The following is an 18,312-nucleotide window of genomic DNA, read 5'->3' on the forward strand; positions in this document are numbered from 1 at the left end:
AGAGACGGCTGCTCTGATTCCCACAAACTAGGATTCAAATGGAACGTACAGTAGTCCTATACAAAGTTCCTGAGTTTTATTTTGAACTTACGGTGCCGGAGTTACGGGATGATTAGTGAAAGAAATCTTATTTCAAATAATTTCCTCACTTTTCTCAGAAATTCAAACATTCACGATTTCAACAATTTTAGATTCAAATGAAATGTTTAACGATCCCATACAAAACTGCCAAATTTCATCCGGTTCCGGAATTATAGGGTGAAGCGTGTTAAAAATTGGATTCCGTTACTTGAAGCGGCGAAACAAAACACGTAGAAAAAAACTTCTAACTTGCCTCGAAACTATTCCAATCGGTCAATCAACTCAAGTTCGACTATGCTGGTTCTCGTTTTCTGATTCCGGAAGCACCGGAAATAAAAAGTAAAATAATTTCTAAACTTGCCTCAAAATCATTTCAATCGGTAGTCATTAATTTGGCTTTCCTTGTTCTTGAGTTTTTGATGAACGACCGAAGATTGTACACCGAAACCTCCATTTACGAACTAAACGGGAGTTCGTAAAAAGAGGTAGTTCGTAAAAAAAGTTTACGTTATTTGGGATTTGGTTCGTAAAAAAAGTTTACGTTATTTGGGATTTGGTTCGTAAAAAAAGTTTACGTTATTTGAAATTTACTTCGTAAAAAAAGTTTTGTGTGATTATTGGAGAAACCGCGCATCATATGTTTATTTTCGGTACGGATGTGAAGAGTAAGTGCAAGAAAATGATGTTTGATGATTCAAACATCATTTTCCGACATCTACTCATCAATTCCGTTCCGTAAATACCCATATTTCAAGGGTTTTCAAGGAATATCAATCATCCGGAAGTCGCCATCTTGGATTTAAGAACCACCTCAAATATCATTTTCTGACATCTACTCATTAACCACGTTCCGAAATTACCCATATTGTAAGGGTTTTCGAGGAATATCAATCAACCGGAAGTCGCCATCTTGGATTTCCAAAATATCTCAAACATAATTTTCCGGAATCTACTCTTTAAACCCGTTCCAAAAATACCCATATTGTAGTAGTTTCCATGGAGTCGGAAATCGCTTTCGATGAATGACAAAACCTCTTTTTACGAAGTAGGTTCGTAAAAAAAGTTTACGTTATTTGGGATTTGGTTCGTAAAAAGAGGTACGTAAAAAGAGGTAACGTATAAAAAGTGTTCGTAAACGGAGGTTTGGGTGTAGCCATAAGACTCAAAAATTGATCCCAGTCACTTTTCTCGAACCAACTTCGATTATACCGGTTCCCAGATTCCGTTTTCGGAAGTATCTCTTTTCGTTTCCTCTGAAATGGCCTACCCGATCTGAGTACTTTTTCACTCTATACTCTCACCTTTTTGTTTTTCAAGAATGAAAGAAAATTATTTTCAAGAATATCACACATTTATATTTGAGAAAATGTGAGATATGAGAAAGGCATCATCACACCACTAGGTGGATTAAAACAGGTTTTTTTTGTTTTTGTTATATATTAACATTAGCAGCAAAACAATCGAAAAGAAGAACACACAAATAACAAGGATATAGAAAATTTTGAATAAATCGAAACAGAATAAACACTAAAAATAACAGTTTGACGAAATAGAAGATTTGAAGATTTTTTCTCAGCAGCTGATGAAAAAAAAAAACAGATTGGAAGACTAACGAATGCCTCTGAGAAATGAAAATTTGCGAAAAAAGCTTCCACAGAGACAGAACAATTTCCCCGGGGAAGGACAAATCACAGGTTCGAATTTCATCTTATTCCGCAAATTCTCATTCCGCTGTTGTAAATATTCAGTGTTTTTTTTCAAGTTTGTTTTTCTCGTTAAATTCTACCTCAAGACGACTCTATTGCCTAACAAGACTAAAAACAAATCGTTGATAGTAAAAGTAGTTATTTTTTTTCAAAATCGGCATTGAAAAGCGTGAATCGTCGAATAGATCCAGAGACAATGATTGAATGTAGGAAACATACCAAAAGTTCTAAAAATACAATAAATTTTACTTACTAAAAGTATCAAAAATAAAACAAAAATTAGCCGAAATATCTTTTATCTGCGCAGTAATTGTAAAATTAGAATGAAATATGAAATGATGAATCATTTATCATTTAAAATGATTTGAGCTTACCCGATCGTCAAACAGTTAGCACATTCACAAAGGACATTTGGGGACGAATGAAAACGTAGTAACATAACAGTTGCTCAGAACCAGTTCGTGTAAATCGAAACTTCATAGATCATTTCTAATGTTGATGTTGCCTTGAATTTATGGGTATTACTTCAAATAGGATTATTACTGATACCGTTGAATGTTGCACCAGTGTTGCGTTCTGCTCGGCCCAAATTAATTTCAACATTCATCACCGTGCGTACCAAAACCAGCAGGACTTCAGAAGTACACATTTCATTCACCCGCAAAAGGCAACCGGGCTCCATGCAAATGGCTAGCAAATTGAATTCGAATCCTTTGATCAAATATGTAATAAAATATATCCCCAGTCCAGTCCAGTTCAAACAAAGCAATACCTAGAGGCGTCCAACAGCTGGTCGCCTATCCCGGAATCCTCGTTTAACCTTCTAAGCCCATATCGTGCCGAGCCGGATCCAGCGGTTCGCCTCATCGCGCAGGCCAGCCCTATAATCTATCGCACTTCATCACGTTTGCACCCACGTAAATTGAAATACACGGAAATGCGTGCCGGGTAGCCTTCGGAATCCTTCAGTTCTCCGCACAGACGAGTGTTTGCTCAAAAGGAAATTAATTCCAATCCGCTTCACTCGTTCTTTGCCGGAGGAGGAATCAGGTCCCGAGGCGGAGGACAATGCGGCGAAGAAAGTGCCAGCAGAAACAAGCATCCAAAACCCGGCGGAAGGCGGAGGAACATGGCGAGCGGCACATCATGGGTTTCGAACAACAGACAATTGTCAACGGATATGTGTTTGTTTGTGTTGCTGGCTGGTTGGTGTGAACTGAACAGGCTTCGGATCTGTGTGATGTAGGGATCTATTCCATTATTGTAAGCTCTGATACCGACGGTAAGAAAATACTGCCGGAACATGAAATTATTTGCACATATTTTTGGCCTGGAGATGTTCAAGCTCAGTATTCTTACATGGGTTACATGGCTGAGGAAGTGTCATCCGAATATTTCGGTTTTTACGAAACCAACTAAACATACTAACCGAACACCACGCATACTGCATATGTTTTGCATGTTTTTCTTTCAAAACGCAGTTTGAACATCGGATGTGAACGAAATCGTTCCCTTTTAACCATGGCAACACTGGTGTCTCTTCCACATACCGGTCATAATAACAATGGATGTGAATAAACAAGTTTAGCTGTTTGTTCTCCCACTCTTTTCACCATTGCGAAAATATCGCCGGATTTGAATTTTGCACCGAAGCAACGAACTGTCCTCTGAATGCTGGAACCTACATTGTTTGCCAATGTAACGATAGTCATAAACACTCGGTGAATATCTATTTCGAAAAAAAACTTTTTTTGTCGGTTTTATTGGCCATTCAATAAAAAGCGCGTTCTCCGGTAACTGCGGTAACTCGCAAACATTGCGGACATTTTGGAATTGCGAAAAATGAGGTGTCCTGGTACGTGCGATTGGTTTGTGTAATTTATCGATTCTTTTTTTGTGTGTGACTTTTCATTAGCATATTATGAAATATTTATTTTTTCCCCTCTCTTCCTTTTCATGACAATTTCGTGACATAGGTAAGTCAGTCAGATATTCCATTGGTTTCAATTGAATGCATTGTTGAACAGTACAATCTTAAATAATCCACCGAATTTGGAAAAATATGATGAAAACTGCATACCACAATTTATAATGTGAATCTACCGAAAACAAGCTAATTTTCAGTACTTTCATTCACTTAAATTTAGTAACCAAGCAATCAAGAACTAGGTAGAAATTCATCACACTTCACATGCTCCGACTTTTATAAAACTAATTACTATTCGATATTTCAAAAGGGCGGATGTTTTTTTGCTATAACTGTTTTAAATTCCTTGCAACTATAAATTGTACAATTGCTCGAAAGAGAGGTTTTAAGAATTTGATGAGACACTTGAAAAAATTTGAATAAAATAAAAATAGTATACAAGTATTATTTAAAACAAAAGTGTCGTTTCAGTTTGTTTCAATGATTTTATTTTAGACTTAAGATAAGTGTCTATGTATTTAGCAATTAATAAGTTACTGCTAAAACCATTTATAGGGACAACATTATAAATTTGTTCTGAAAAATAGTCCAAATTATCATCTAGACAAGTGTAATTCAACAAATCAAAAGCTAAATTTTGTTAATATGCCATTTCTGAAAGTTTTGCTATTTCTGCTATCTTTGTTAAATTTCATGTTTACTATTTTTACTTTTCTTTCGCTATTTTGACTTAGTTCGGTTTCGCAGTTAAGGCATTGTTTGTTATTTAAGTCACCGTTATTATTTTTCCTTGTTGACATAATTTTTTTATTAATTTGTTGCCAATTTTAGTATCTTCAATAGTCCGAAATTTTGCTATTTGGGTAGTTTTTTTCAATTTTTGAAATTTTAACAATATCTTCAATTGAAGTCTGACAATTTTTACTATTTGTACAATATTTTAATTTTGGAAATTTTTTATTATTTCTTCAATTTCTAACAATTAAAAACAATGACAATTTTTACAATTTTTACAATTTTTAACATTTTTAAAATTTTTAAAATTTTTACAATTTTCAAAATTTTCAAAATTTTTACAATTTTTACAATTTTTACAATTTTTACAATTTTTACAATTTTTACAATTTTTACAATTTTTACAATTTTTACAATTTTTACAATTTTTACAATTTTTACAATTTTTACAATTTTTACAATTTTTACAATTTTTACAATTTTCACAATTTTTACAATTTTTACAATTTTTACAATTTTTACAATTTTTACAATTTTTACAATTTTTACAATTTTTACAATTTTTACAATTTTTACAATTTTTACAATTTTTACAATTTTTACAATTTTTACAATTTTTACAATTTTTACAATTTTTACAATTTTTACAATTTTTACAATTTTTACAATTTTTACAATTTTTACAATTTTTACAATTTTTACAATTTTTACAATTTTTACAATTTTTACAATTTTTACAATTTTTACAATTTTTACAATTTTTACAATTTTTACAATTTTTACAATTTTTACAATTTTTACAATTTTTACAATTTTTACAATTTTTACAATTTTTACAATTTTTACAATTTTTACAATTTTTACAATTTTTACAATTTTTACATTTTTTACAATTTTTACAATTTTTACAATTTTTACAATTTTTACAATTTTTACAATTTTTACAATTTTTACAATTTTTACAATTTTTACAATTTTTACAATTTTTACAATTTTTACAATTTTTACAATTTTTACAATTTTTACAATTTTTACAATTTTTACAATTTTTACAATTTTTACAATTTTTACAATTTTTACAATTTTTACAATTTTTACAATTTTTACAATTTTTACAATTTTTACAATTTTTACAATTTTTACAATTTTTACAATTTTTACAATTTTTACAATTTTTACAATTTTTACAATTTTTACAATTTTTACAATTTTTACAATTTTTACAATTTTTACAATTTTTACAATTTTTACAATTTTTACAATTTTTACAATTTTTACAATTTTTACAATTTTTACAATTTTTACAATTTTTACGAATTTTAAAATTTTTACAATTTTTACAATTTTTACAATTTTTACAATTTTTACAATTTTTACAATTTTTACAATTTTTACAATTTTTACAATTTTTACAATTTTTACAATTTTTACAATTTTTACAATTTTTACAATTTTTACAATTTTTACAATTTTTACAATTTTTACAATTTTTACAATTTTTACAATTTTTACAATTTTTACAATTTTTACAATTTTTACAATTTTTACAATTTTTACAATTTTTACAATTTTTACAATTTTTACAAATTTTACAATTTTTTATAATTTTTACAATTTTTACAATTTTCACATTTTTACAATTTTCACAATTTTTACAATTTTTACAATTTTTACAATTTTTACAATTTTTACAATTTTTACAATTTTTACAATTTTTACAATTTTTACAATTTTTACAATTTTTACAATTTTTACAATTTTTACAATTTTTACAATTTTTACAATTTTTACAATTTTTACAATTTTTACAATTTTTACAATTTTTACAATTTTTACAATTTTTACAATTTTTACAATTTTTACAATTTTTACAATTTTCACAATTTTTACAATTTTTACAATTTTTACAATTTTTACAATTTTTACAATTTGTACAATTTTTACAATTTTTACAATTTTTACAATTTTTACAATTTTTACAATTTTTACAATTTTTACAATTTTTACAATTTTTACAATTTTTACAATTTTTACAATTTTTACAATTTTTACAATTTTTACAATTTTTACAATTTTTACAATTTTTACAATTTTTACAATTTTTACAATTTTTACAATTTTTACAATTTTTACAATTTTTACAATTTTTACAATTTTTACAATTTTTACAATTTTTACAATTTTTACAATTTTTACAATTTTTACAATTTTTACAATTTTTACAATTTTTACAATTTTTATAATTTTTACAATTTTTACAATTTTTACAATTTTTACAATTTTTACAATTTTTACAATTTTTACAATTTTTACAATTTTTACAATTTTTACAATTTTTACAATTTTTACGAATTTTAAAATTTTTACAATTTTTACAATTTTTACAATTTTTACAATTTTTACAATTTTTACAATTTTTACAATTTTTACAATTTTTACAATTTTTACAATTTTTACAATTTTTACAATTTTTACAATTTTTACAATTTTTACAATTTTTACAATTTTTACAATTTTTACAATTTTTACAATTTTTACAATTTTTACAATTTTTACAATTTTTACAATTTTTACAAATTTTACAATTTTTTATAATTTTTACAATTTTTACAATTTTCACATTTTTACAATTTTCACAATTTTTACAATTTTTACAATTTTTACAATTTTTACAATTTTTACAATTTTTACAATTTTTACAATTTTTACAATTTTTACAATTTTTACAATTTTTACAATTTTTACAATTTTTACAATTTTTACAATTTTTACAATTTTTACAATTTTTACAATTTTTACAATTTTTACAATTTTTACAATTTTTACAATTTTTACAATTTTTACAATTTTTACAATTTTTACAATTTTTACAATTTTTACAATTTTTACAATTTTTACAATTTTTACAATTTTTACAATTTTTACAATTTTTACAATTTTTACAATTTTTACAATTTTTACAATTTTTACAATTTTTACAATTTTTACAATATTTACAATTTTTACAATTTTTATAATTTTAACAATTTTTACAATTTTTACAATTTTTACAATTTTTACAATTTTTACAATTTTTACAATTTTTACAATTTTTACAATTTTTACAATTTTTACAATTTTTACAATTTACTATTTACTACAATTTACTATTTAGTTTATTTAGTCCATTTGGTCAAACAGTATCTCCGTAGAGTAGATAATTGCAGGATCGAGACCTGGCTTGTTTGAGCTAAATTTTTCTCAAGTTTTTTTCATTTCTGCTATTTCATTCATTAGTTTTTTTTTAGACTCTTTTTTTGAGTAAAATGTTTACTATTCTATAATATTCATATTGTAGGAGAATCAGTGTTAATATTCTGTAGAACTGAAACTCTATTCAAATTTGGCGAAAAAGGGTGTCCGAAGTATGATCGTTATGAAAAACTGCACACGATTCTTAAGCTACTGTTCCGCTTTGACTTTCAACTGCCCTGACAATTTGCATTAAGGGCCAGAGGCCAGTGTGTTTTAGGGCGTTTTAGAGGGCAGTAACTTTCACGCTTCAAATCTGATTTTATCAGAAACGGTGACGAATATCAAAAAACCCAACTGACAATCTCTTAGAAAATTAGTTTTGATTATTCTGTGAAAATTTCTGAATGATTCATTGTCTTTAGCGGTCGGGAAAGTCTTTTTTTTCTGAAGGAAGAATTGCATGGCTGAAAACGCCGTCTTTCAACTTGTTCATTGAAGAAGCATGGATCAAAAATCTATTCTGACAATGTCTAGATAATTTAATTTAGTTGCGATTAGTGCATAAAAACATATATGTTGTCGCGATAAAAATGAAGTGAAAGTTATTTTTGTGAAGGTAAGTCGATTCTTATGGCGGTGCCATTTTAGTTCTCTGGAAACGTAACGAAACATTAGAGAGAAATAAAATCGACTCAAACAGGCTGCGAAACAAGCGGTAGCTTTATTGGATTTTATGCAAATGAGAGCCTCCCTTTGTTTACTTTCTCTTTTGTTTATTACGGAGCCATTATTGCAAATTCTATAAAGTTTCCAATGTAAATCGAAAGCTTGTAGTTTTACCTTGAAAGTTTTGCGAAGAGTAAAGCGTCAAATATAAAATCTGTTCGGTAAGTCGAGAAAGAAAAAGTAAACAAAGAGAAACTGTTATTTGCAGTTAGGCCCTTTTGTCGTGGGACGGTCGAATTCATCATGTTTCTGAAAATTTACTAATCAATTCGTCTCAAAACATGATCATTATTTCACATAATTACACCACTATTCAATGTTGGATGACTTTATAGTTAGTAATGTTCACTTTCCACTTGTTTATTCAACGATTAAAGACTTCTGAAACTACCTGATAAGCAATAAAAGCAATGAAAAATATTTGATGAAATTTTACACTTAATTCACTTGATTGCGCTTTATTTTCATCTCATTTCGTATCGCAAGGTTGCCAAGTTTTCTCATAATGTTGAATAAAAAAAATTATTACCAAATAGAGCGTGTTAAATACTAATCAAATAACCATTGTGGCAAATCTAGTAGCACTGGTTTCTTTCCGCTATACGTCACCATAACACTGTTAAATGTGTATGTTTCGTCGGCTGTGCACAGAGATGCCAGGTATTTTCATAGAAAAAATGTATCTGCTCTATCTGTTTTCACTAATAAAATGAATCAAATTCAAATTCAAATTGGTTTTAAATATTAATATAAATGTTTATCAGTGTTCATCATCAAACATTTGTACAAAAGATTTCCATTTTAACATGTGATTTGTCCGTTAATTAATAAAATTTTAAAGAAGTACTGTAATCAAATTCTAATAGATATTCAGAGAGAAAAGTCTAACGTTTTACTTCTTACTTTTAATGAACCTGTACAAATCTGTATTCAATTTAGAAAATCTGTAATCTGATTAAACGAACGCGAACGCAAAAATCTATACAATACAGATAAATCTGTATGAATGGCATCTCTGGTTCTACATTTTGTTTTTAGAAGGGCTAATGCCTAAATAGTAACAATTCTTTTTTAGTTTTTTTTAAGTTCTCCAAATTAACTGCAGAGTAAAATGAAAAAATCGTAGTGATTCTGGTGGCTAAATCAGGTTTTTATGGTATCGTTCTTACAAATGAGATGAAATAGGGAGCTCTTACCCTACTAACCGTTGAGAGTGATCAACATTCTTTCCTACGTGATTCAATCATACATTTCGGCTACAGTGCTAGGATTACCGGCTTACAAAAGTACCGAAAAGGTTGTACCAGAAAATACGACTTTTGAACTTTATCGTTTCCCGAACACTCTTCTCTCAATGTCCATTTATTCTCACTCTTAATCTGCAGGTCATCACCCATGGAAAACTTTTTTTTTTTTGCAAAGATCCTTTTGTTCCCTTGCGTTGAAAATATTCCTGTCGTCGTTTTCGCAGTGAAAAATGTGATGCAAGTTTTTAGTCTCCCTGCCGACTGAACAGCTGGCGGCACCCAACGCGTCCTCACTTTCGACTGTCGTTCTTCGAAACGTAATTTATATAGAATCAATATTTATCGAGGCCTATGAGAAAAGTTGCGTGAAGTTGAAATTTATAGAACCAGAGAAATGAAAACATCGAAGGTGGCCGACTGGTGCTGACTTACGTTTCACCAACCAACCAACGCTGTGCCAATCAGCTGATGCAGGTGTGTCAGAATGCTAACAAGTAGGCTATGATTAATGCCAGACAAACTTCATTCAAGAAACCGGAAAATTGAATTCCTGTGCTTTGATTTGAAATGTTTTGTTGCGAATTTGAATTCTACCAAACGTGTTTATTAGATTCTATCATTTTTTTGCAATATTCACTGATTGAATAACTACGCATGCTTTATACCAACTGTTTGTATAAGTTTACAAAAAATGATCCAATCATTTCGAAGTTTTGTTTTTAGATCGCTGTTTTCAGTAGTTGTATAGTCAATTCACCATAACTCATGATTCACTCAAATTCACAGATTTTCGGTATGCCATTTTTATCGAATAAACTCACTTAAAAAGATTGCCAGTTTTTCAGCTGTTGAAATCTCGGCAAATAATTTCCAACTGAATTCTCAGCAAAATTCTCTTGCGAACAGAAACATGTTCTTGTTATTCATTCAGTGTCATACTGGCACACACTTATCCCGAGAAACACAAATGAAGCCATCGCTAACAATGAGCTTCCCCGCAAACACCCAAGGGGTTAATTCACCCCGAACAGATTAACACTTCCATCCACCACGGAAAGATGTCGACAATTTCCCTGGAACAGCTCCCCAGATAACGGATTGTTTCGATCCTTTTTCGATGTTACTTACCATCATATAATCGGTCAGAGACAAAGAGGCATACACACTCACAGCCACCCACCTCCTGCCTGTTGCCGTTCGAGCCCAAGAGTTGCTCAATTCGAAAGCAAAAGTAGATGAAATTTGTAGTTTTTATCGTTATGGTTATCGCCCTGGTCCGGGTCTCATCCGGTTTCTACGAGAGGCAAACTTCAGCAATCGTAGACAATTGCGGGCATTAGAGCGGTAGGACGATCGGTATTTATTGGCCTGATCGTTTGCTGCCTGTTCGTTATCCTGTTTCGGTTTCTCTCCGTACTCGGGCAAGTGATATCCCTTTTGTACTCCAAGTCGCATCTGAATAATTTATACCGAAACGGATATTGTTTAAACTGAAAAGTGGTTTTCAATTCGATACCATTTAATCAAATATTCAAGATTATGAGCATTTCGTTGTGGTTTACCAGTTCTGTACCAGGGTTGGTATTTGTGTAGCAAACAACAGGTTGTTGAAAATACTCGGTTGAATGTTTCGACTTCTGTACAAGCTTTTTTTTAGATTAATAGATTTTCATACGTCGTTTCGATGCCGAACCTAACCCAGTTTCCAACCTAACTGCTGTCAAACCGTTTGTTTGAAGCTGGTTTCGAACCTAGATTTAACGTTGTTGAACTGAAAATCGAGTCAGTTTCGAACCTGGTTTTTTTATCATGTTTCCTCAGATCCCCGTTGCTAAGTTGAATCAGTTTCAGTTTTCTCAAGCGAAAACGGTAATAGTTTCTTCCGACGGGAGCCACGGTTTCGATTCACTGCTATAAACAGCGTTGCCAGATTTGTCTGGAAAATGCCAGATTTTTCTCGTTTCGCCAGACACTCAAATTAACCTGATTTTTTGCCAGATTTTCCCAGACTTTTCATTTTTTCCTAGATTTAGTCAGATCTTACTAGATCTTTACGGTTTTGGCCTCTATACGATAGGTGAGTAGACCTTTTTTTTTGCTCACTGAAAATGAAGCCCGGCAAAAATTTCCTTGTATATAGTAGACCCAGACAAATCCAGATAAATTTTTGAGTTTTGACTGATTTTTGAAAAAATAACCTGGCAACTCTGGCTATAAACTCGAAAGAACATTAGAAAAGGTCCCAAGTGCAAATGACAATTTTCATGGTTTACTTTCTCTTTCAATTATCACGGTAAATTCCAGTAATTTAGAGCAAATTATATAGTGCATATCGAAAGTTGCTGGTTTATGCTCTCTTCCTGTTTGAAATGTTAGATGGAAGGATTGCTGATAGGACCGTAATACTCGAAAGAGAAAGTAAACACAGAGGAACTGTCACTTGCACTTGGGATCTTTTCTAATGTTCGTCTTCTAAACTCGTCGATAAGTTCGAAAGGAAAAAGCGACATGTCAAATTTTACATTTTCCAGATAGTCGACATCGATCGATTGAAGTATAAAAGTCTCCTTAAGAACAACTTGTTACATATCTTTCCATTAGATTTTTTACCGTCACTGCTAATCTCAATCGGATGAACACATTTTGACAGTTCAGCGATACTGTTTGTAAACAGATTTTTTTTTGTTTGTCTGTTGACGGTCCATGTCGCCTAAATAGTGTTTAAAAACATTTGTTAACGATTCAATACAGTTCGTTTCAAAGATTCATTAAATAAAAATGGCTAGTTGTGAAGTGTAAAGATGATTGTTTGAGATATGTTCATCGATTTTTGTTCAAGCTTGTTTATAAACAGTACCGCTGAACCGACGACACGACCAGGCACTTCGAAGGAAAATCGGATTAAAAAGTGTCCGTGAGCGATTTACCGTCAGTTACCACAAATATAGCGACCCCTTGTTAATAATAGAAATGAAATTCTCAAGCAACACTGTTCTGGTTGCTACAAATAGTTACCAAGGTACCCTAGAAATATAAATAAACAAATAAATTGAGAAAGTTCGTCTGAATTCGAATATCGATAGATAAATTTTGGGAAGTTTTTATCATTATTTAACATATTTTTCCTAACAGATTTATAATTTCAGTTTGACCAGATGGTGGGTAACATATATGCTTTGGTAAAACCTACAAGCTTTGTTTAATTTGGTTTCAAATCTGAATCTCCAGGTATTTGTACGAAATCTAGCTGTGTGTATTCCAGATTTCGCTGTGGAGCTCTACATGAACTACGAATGCGTACTGTACTATCAATATACTCGAAAATTTTACTCTGTTACCATTTAATTGTTTCCTGATAAGAAATGGAGACATGATATGTCGAATGTGATGCCGTGCGATGGCGTTGCTGAACTCAAGAATGATTTCGCCTCAAGCTGACAGGGTCTGCCTAAGTCGTCTTAATCGTTTTAATTTTACGTCCTATTTTTCTCGCACAAGTTTTTAGTAATATCGGATCGTTAACCATATTCGATAGTATCAATTTCGAGTGTCGTGATTTCAATGGCTGAATTCGGATGACTTTAACATTTTTTATTTCCATTGCTTTTCTGTTTAATCGAACCGAGTTTTCGATTATTTGATGGAAATTGTCCAGTGGTACGAATTGAGACGCTCTTACTTGTTCAAAAGAATTGATGGACTTTATAGATTGATTTTTTCAAGAGTAGAATTCGTCAAGCTAACTAATCTCCTTTAGTGCTTTTCCTATTTTGAAGGCCGTCCACTTAATTGGATTTCTGAGTATAGGCGCATAAGCAGACGATGTTGAAGCCTTTTTAACAAAAATCGTTAGATGTGATATGAGCTAATCATTAAAATTAATATTAATACATTTATATTTGCATTCGTTTTCTTACTTTACGACATATAATAAAACCGTATTTCATCATTTGCACTCATTGATTCGTTTTGTTCGATTCACATTTTTTAATTGAACAACAAACGTAACCAAGGATATTGTTATTCTAAAATCAACAGTTTATCAACCTGGGTTGCCAGTTTCAAACATATTTACCAAGATCTCATTTTGACATTACGAGTTACTGAGGGGTAGTTAAATGTACGATACAGTTTTAAAAGCGAGTGGCAGGTCGTGTCGTCGGCTGAACTGTTTGTGACGTCACGATGAAAAATCTAATTCTACTCACAGATATCAGGTTTTGCACGATGACGACACAAATGAACTATCGATGAATCAAATTCATTTTTGACAGTTGCCGTGTGTTTGTTTTGTTTTGCGACTGCAAAACAATTGACGAAAAAGTGCCTGTTAAAAACGTGTTCCACAGTGAAAACAGCTAATAAGATTGCCCTGTATGCGTTTCCAGCATCAAGGAGCGATATTCGTATAGATCTGTTTAGTGTGAGACGACAACTAACTTTTACATTCAAACGATGAACCTCTGACGAACTTTTGAACTGTAAACAAATACACGTCGACTGTCAAAAAAAAAGTTCATTCTGTTCATTTTGTGAGGTTATGTCATGTTCGTGCAAAACCTAATACCAAATTTTCGATAGATGTCTAACATGAACTTTAATCATCGCTAGTTCACCCACTTGTACGTGGCGGGCAGATTTTCTCCCAGACGGCAGACATAGGCCAACCCTTTTTGGCATCGTATAGAGGCCTAAACCGCAATGATCTAGCGAGATCTGGTAAATATGGAAAATCTTGCAAAAGACCTGGTTAGTTTAGTAGTTTGAGTGTCTGGGGAAGCGAGAAAAATTTGGCAATCGCCAGACTAATCTGGCTACCTGTTTGCAGTACCAACCCTCTTAGAAAAAAACGTTCAACGGTGGTCTTTCGTTGGTCCAATACGTTTGATCATTTGTCCAATGAACGTCCAATCAATCGTTCAACAGGAGGCCACCACGGGATCTTGGTTTGCCGATTTTGAAACAAACCGTTGAACCAAATGCCATTTTTTTCGTTCAACAAACCCGTCCATTGTTGAGCCATTTTTAATATGAGTAGTTGAAGCCCCGTTGGACTAGTTTTACTGAACAATTTCCGAATTTTTTTCCACTTATTTTTTTAAACTAACACTACATACCTGTACAATGCTTCTGCTTCACGTAGAATAACAACAAATTTTCTTTCTATATTAAGGTAAACACCTAATGTTCACATTATTTTTGCAAGAGAAAACAACAACAAACCGTTCCAGCAAACTGAACGAATATTTCGTGCAGTATGTCGTTTAACAAGCGCTCAACGACCAACAAAATAGAACCGTCTGCTGAGAGGGAATTTGGATCGTCATCGTCATTCTCTACACGGAATCGCAAAACAACCTAATTTTATATTCCACCCAATTTGGGAGTTCCGTTCAATAACATAATTTTAGGTAATGTGGCTCTAGGTAGTTTGCATAAGGTACTTGAAAAATACTTGAAGATGAGTTATATTTACTCTACAGTTGATTCGTATTGATTCAATTTTAGGTTGATACGGTTTACTTAATTTTAGCTTAGTGAACGAAACTCTCGCTGTTGGGTGGAATTGCTCTTTTGTATTTTGACAACAATTGAAGGAGCAAATGAAAGAAAAGATTCAAAAGAACTCAAAATTGAGTAAAACGAAGTCAAATAATTGGTAGTTTAAAGTGCAAAGTAAACCCTAATAACTTTCCATCCGTCAAACTTTGAAATGGGCCGCAGTTTTAGTTGAATTTATCTACTCGACATAAAATAACCACTCAAGTGTCAGATTTTAACCAAAAGTTAAAATTAACCGCGAAATTGTTCACAGCCTAAGTGGTACCCTCGAAAAAGTCTAATTACAATGTGTATCAAATAACTTATAGTGAAGCGATTGATCGAAACAGTTATTTTGAGTGATAGTGCAGCTGCGGCAAGTGTGTTGATAAGTGAAAAGTGTTATTGATTGGAAATTACTGATTCACGAAACTAAAAAAATGTTCAAGCAACGGAAACTGCGAATTTACCGCCCAAAATTAAACGACGTCAACCGATCGAAGCGCTATCTGCATACCATTGTCGGTGTTGTCAGATTTATGTCATCAGATTTAGATGGAATGTGTGAAAATTTACAAGTAAATCGTGTGATTCATACTGAAAATTAAAAATTGGTCTGCAACAAACCTATCCGCGAGTGTTTATTTCATTTTTTTCAGTAGTGGTGTGTCATCTCACGTTGTTTACAGCAATGCGAGTACTAGAAGCGGGATACTGGTGCAATCATTCCTTAGAGATATTTTTTTCTTATTTGCATTTTTTTATATTTCTCCCTACTAAAAATCGGGCTAGACTAAACTTCCGTCGATTATTCGGAGAACGTTTGATCTATTTTTCTTCGAGTTAAAAACTAAGCTTTATAATCGTGCAGATATTTTTTTGCGACCGTGCTTAACTACAAGGTATATACAGTTAGACTGCGAGTAGATTCCATTTGATATTTTATATTTTGGTTAGAGAGTAGATATCGACATTACTTCGTATCGCGTAAGGCGTTGTTGTTCGATTGATGATGATCGAGTGATATCTTGCCCGTATTATGGTTGTTTATTGCAAAAAAACAGAATACAGTGAATTAGATGTATGAACTGAAAGCTCACCTTTCGACAGCCGGCTGTTCAGAGTTTTACGCGTTTCGTAAGAAATTTCATATTATAGTAGGAAGCACGAAAATTGCTCTTCGCTTTCCACTGGTATAGTTACAGATAGCAATTTCGATATTTTCCCAAGCAATTTTGTTTTACAAAAGATGGCGCCACCAGTCGACGTATGGTTGAAATGTCGAAACTCATGAGTTATATTGAATATTTGGGCTTTTGATGATACCATTGCATAATGGCATCTGATGATTTTTGTCGATGTCGTAGATTTTGTTTCCATTCCATGGCAATCTCATTCCCTGAAAGCGTGCTTCTATTCTTCAATGAAATGAAAAATGAGAATGAGAGTAAGTGTACGAATAGGTGATTTTGACGTTTGTCAACTGTGGTATCCTGAATTATGTGATATCCACATTGGATATGATTGGTTTAGCGTGTATAGCGCGAGAGAATCTGGATGACGGTGAAAGACGAGGAGTGAAAGGCGTCGAACGGGTATGTAGAACAGTGCTGTCAACTGTTTTTTCCAAAAAACTGTATTTGGCGGAAAAATTTATCTGTACAATAACTTTCTCGAAAAATCAAACATCGATTTAGTGCGGAAACTGGTCGCTCGACCGGTGTACCCTTATGGATTCCAACACAAAAACTGAAAATCGGTATTTATCTGTATGAAAATTGAAATATCGGTATTTTGAGAGAGCATATCTGTATTCCGGTATCGAGTCCAAAAATCGGTATAAATACCGAGAAATCGGTATAGTTGGCAGCGCTGATGTAGAATTAGGTTTTTTAACGTCACTGCTAACCTCAATCGGATGAACACATTTTGACAGTACAGTAGTACTGTTTGTAAACAAAAATTTCTTTTGTTTGTTTATTGACAAATTGGATCAGACCATTTACGGTCCGTGTCGCCTAAATAAAGTTTTAAAAAATTTGTTCACGATTGAATACGTTTCGTTTTTGATATTTATTAAATAAAAGTGACTAGTTGCAAAGTGTAAAGATGATTGTTTTAGATGTGCTCTTCGATTTTTGTTTAAGCTTGTTTGTAAACAGTACCGCTGAACTGTCAAGGATGAATACTTGTTCATTTGTGTCGTCACGATAAAAAACCTAATATAAGTTGATAACTGCTAGAAGGAGAATATCACATCAACAAGAAATGTCTGGTGATCTGGTTCAGGAAGACGAAAAGTTTTGCTCAAAAGAGAAAGTAGAGTTTCCTGAACGAGACCCAATATATCATGCAAGCAATGGGATTCAGAAGGTTAGAAATTATATATCAGTTGAAGTGTATCTAGTTCAAGTCAAGAGCAAAGTTTCTCTTTTACTGGAATACATTTCATTTCGGTCAGTGGTATCAAACATTGTCTCCATTCGTCCTTGAGCTTTGAGGACGAGAGTTTAAGTTGAACTGAAATTAATAAACCTCCAGAAAAACTTACAGTTTCCGATGGATAATAATTTGAATAAGTATATGTAACTTTATTTCACAACAAACTCTGGAAACTCAATAAATTTTGCATGGCTCTATTTGATGGCCGGCAAGCCAACGTATCTTTCCATATTTCTTCAATGCATTATAAAAAATCTCTTTTAAACACAAATCATCTAAATGTGAAGCTATTGCGAGCCATAATAGAATCATTGCGAATGACTTGCGTCATTCATGGGCTTAGAATTATGAAAAATATAGGATTCTCGATACCCGGATCGACCAACATCTGTTGACAAAATAAATAAAATTTATGATTGAAAATGATACATTTCAGCTGTCACGCCAAACATTTAACGCAGACACGAACTCACTCCACTGCGAATGAGTACGGCACTCGCTGGTAATGTTTACGACATCCTGTAAATGCATTGAGGATTATGCTTCCTCCACCTGGCCGATGCTACGAGGGCTCTTCAGCGAGCGTAATTCAAGCATCTATAATTGCCCTAAGGGCTCTTCTTATCGCGTGGAAGAGCAGCCTCCGAGCAGGTCCAGCAAACGTGTTGGGGAC

At 32.0% G+C, this 18,312-nt stretch overlaps 1 protein-coding gene across 4 annotated transcripts in view; it reads right to left on the bottom strand.

Annotated features, from left to right (window-relative positions):
* Nucleotides 1–18,312, bottom strand: part of LOC131434820 (uncharacterized) — a 424,990-nt gene that overhangs the window by 313,975 nt on the left and 92,703 nt on the right. The window lies entirely within an intron of this gene.

Source organism: Malaya genurostris, chromosome 1 (genome assembly GCF_030247185.1).
Source record: "Malaya genurostris strain Urasoe2022 chromosome 1, Malgen_1.1, whole genome shotgun sequence".
NCBI classification, from domain to species: Eukaryota; Metazoa; Arthropoda; class Insecta; order Diptera; family Culicidae; genus Malaya; species Malaya genurostris.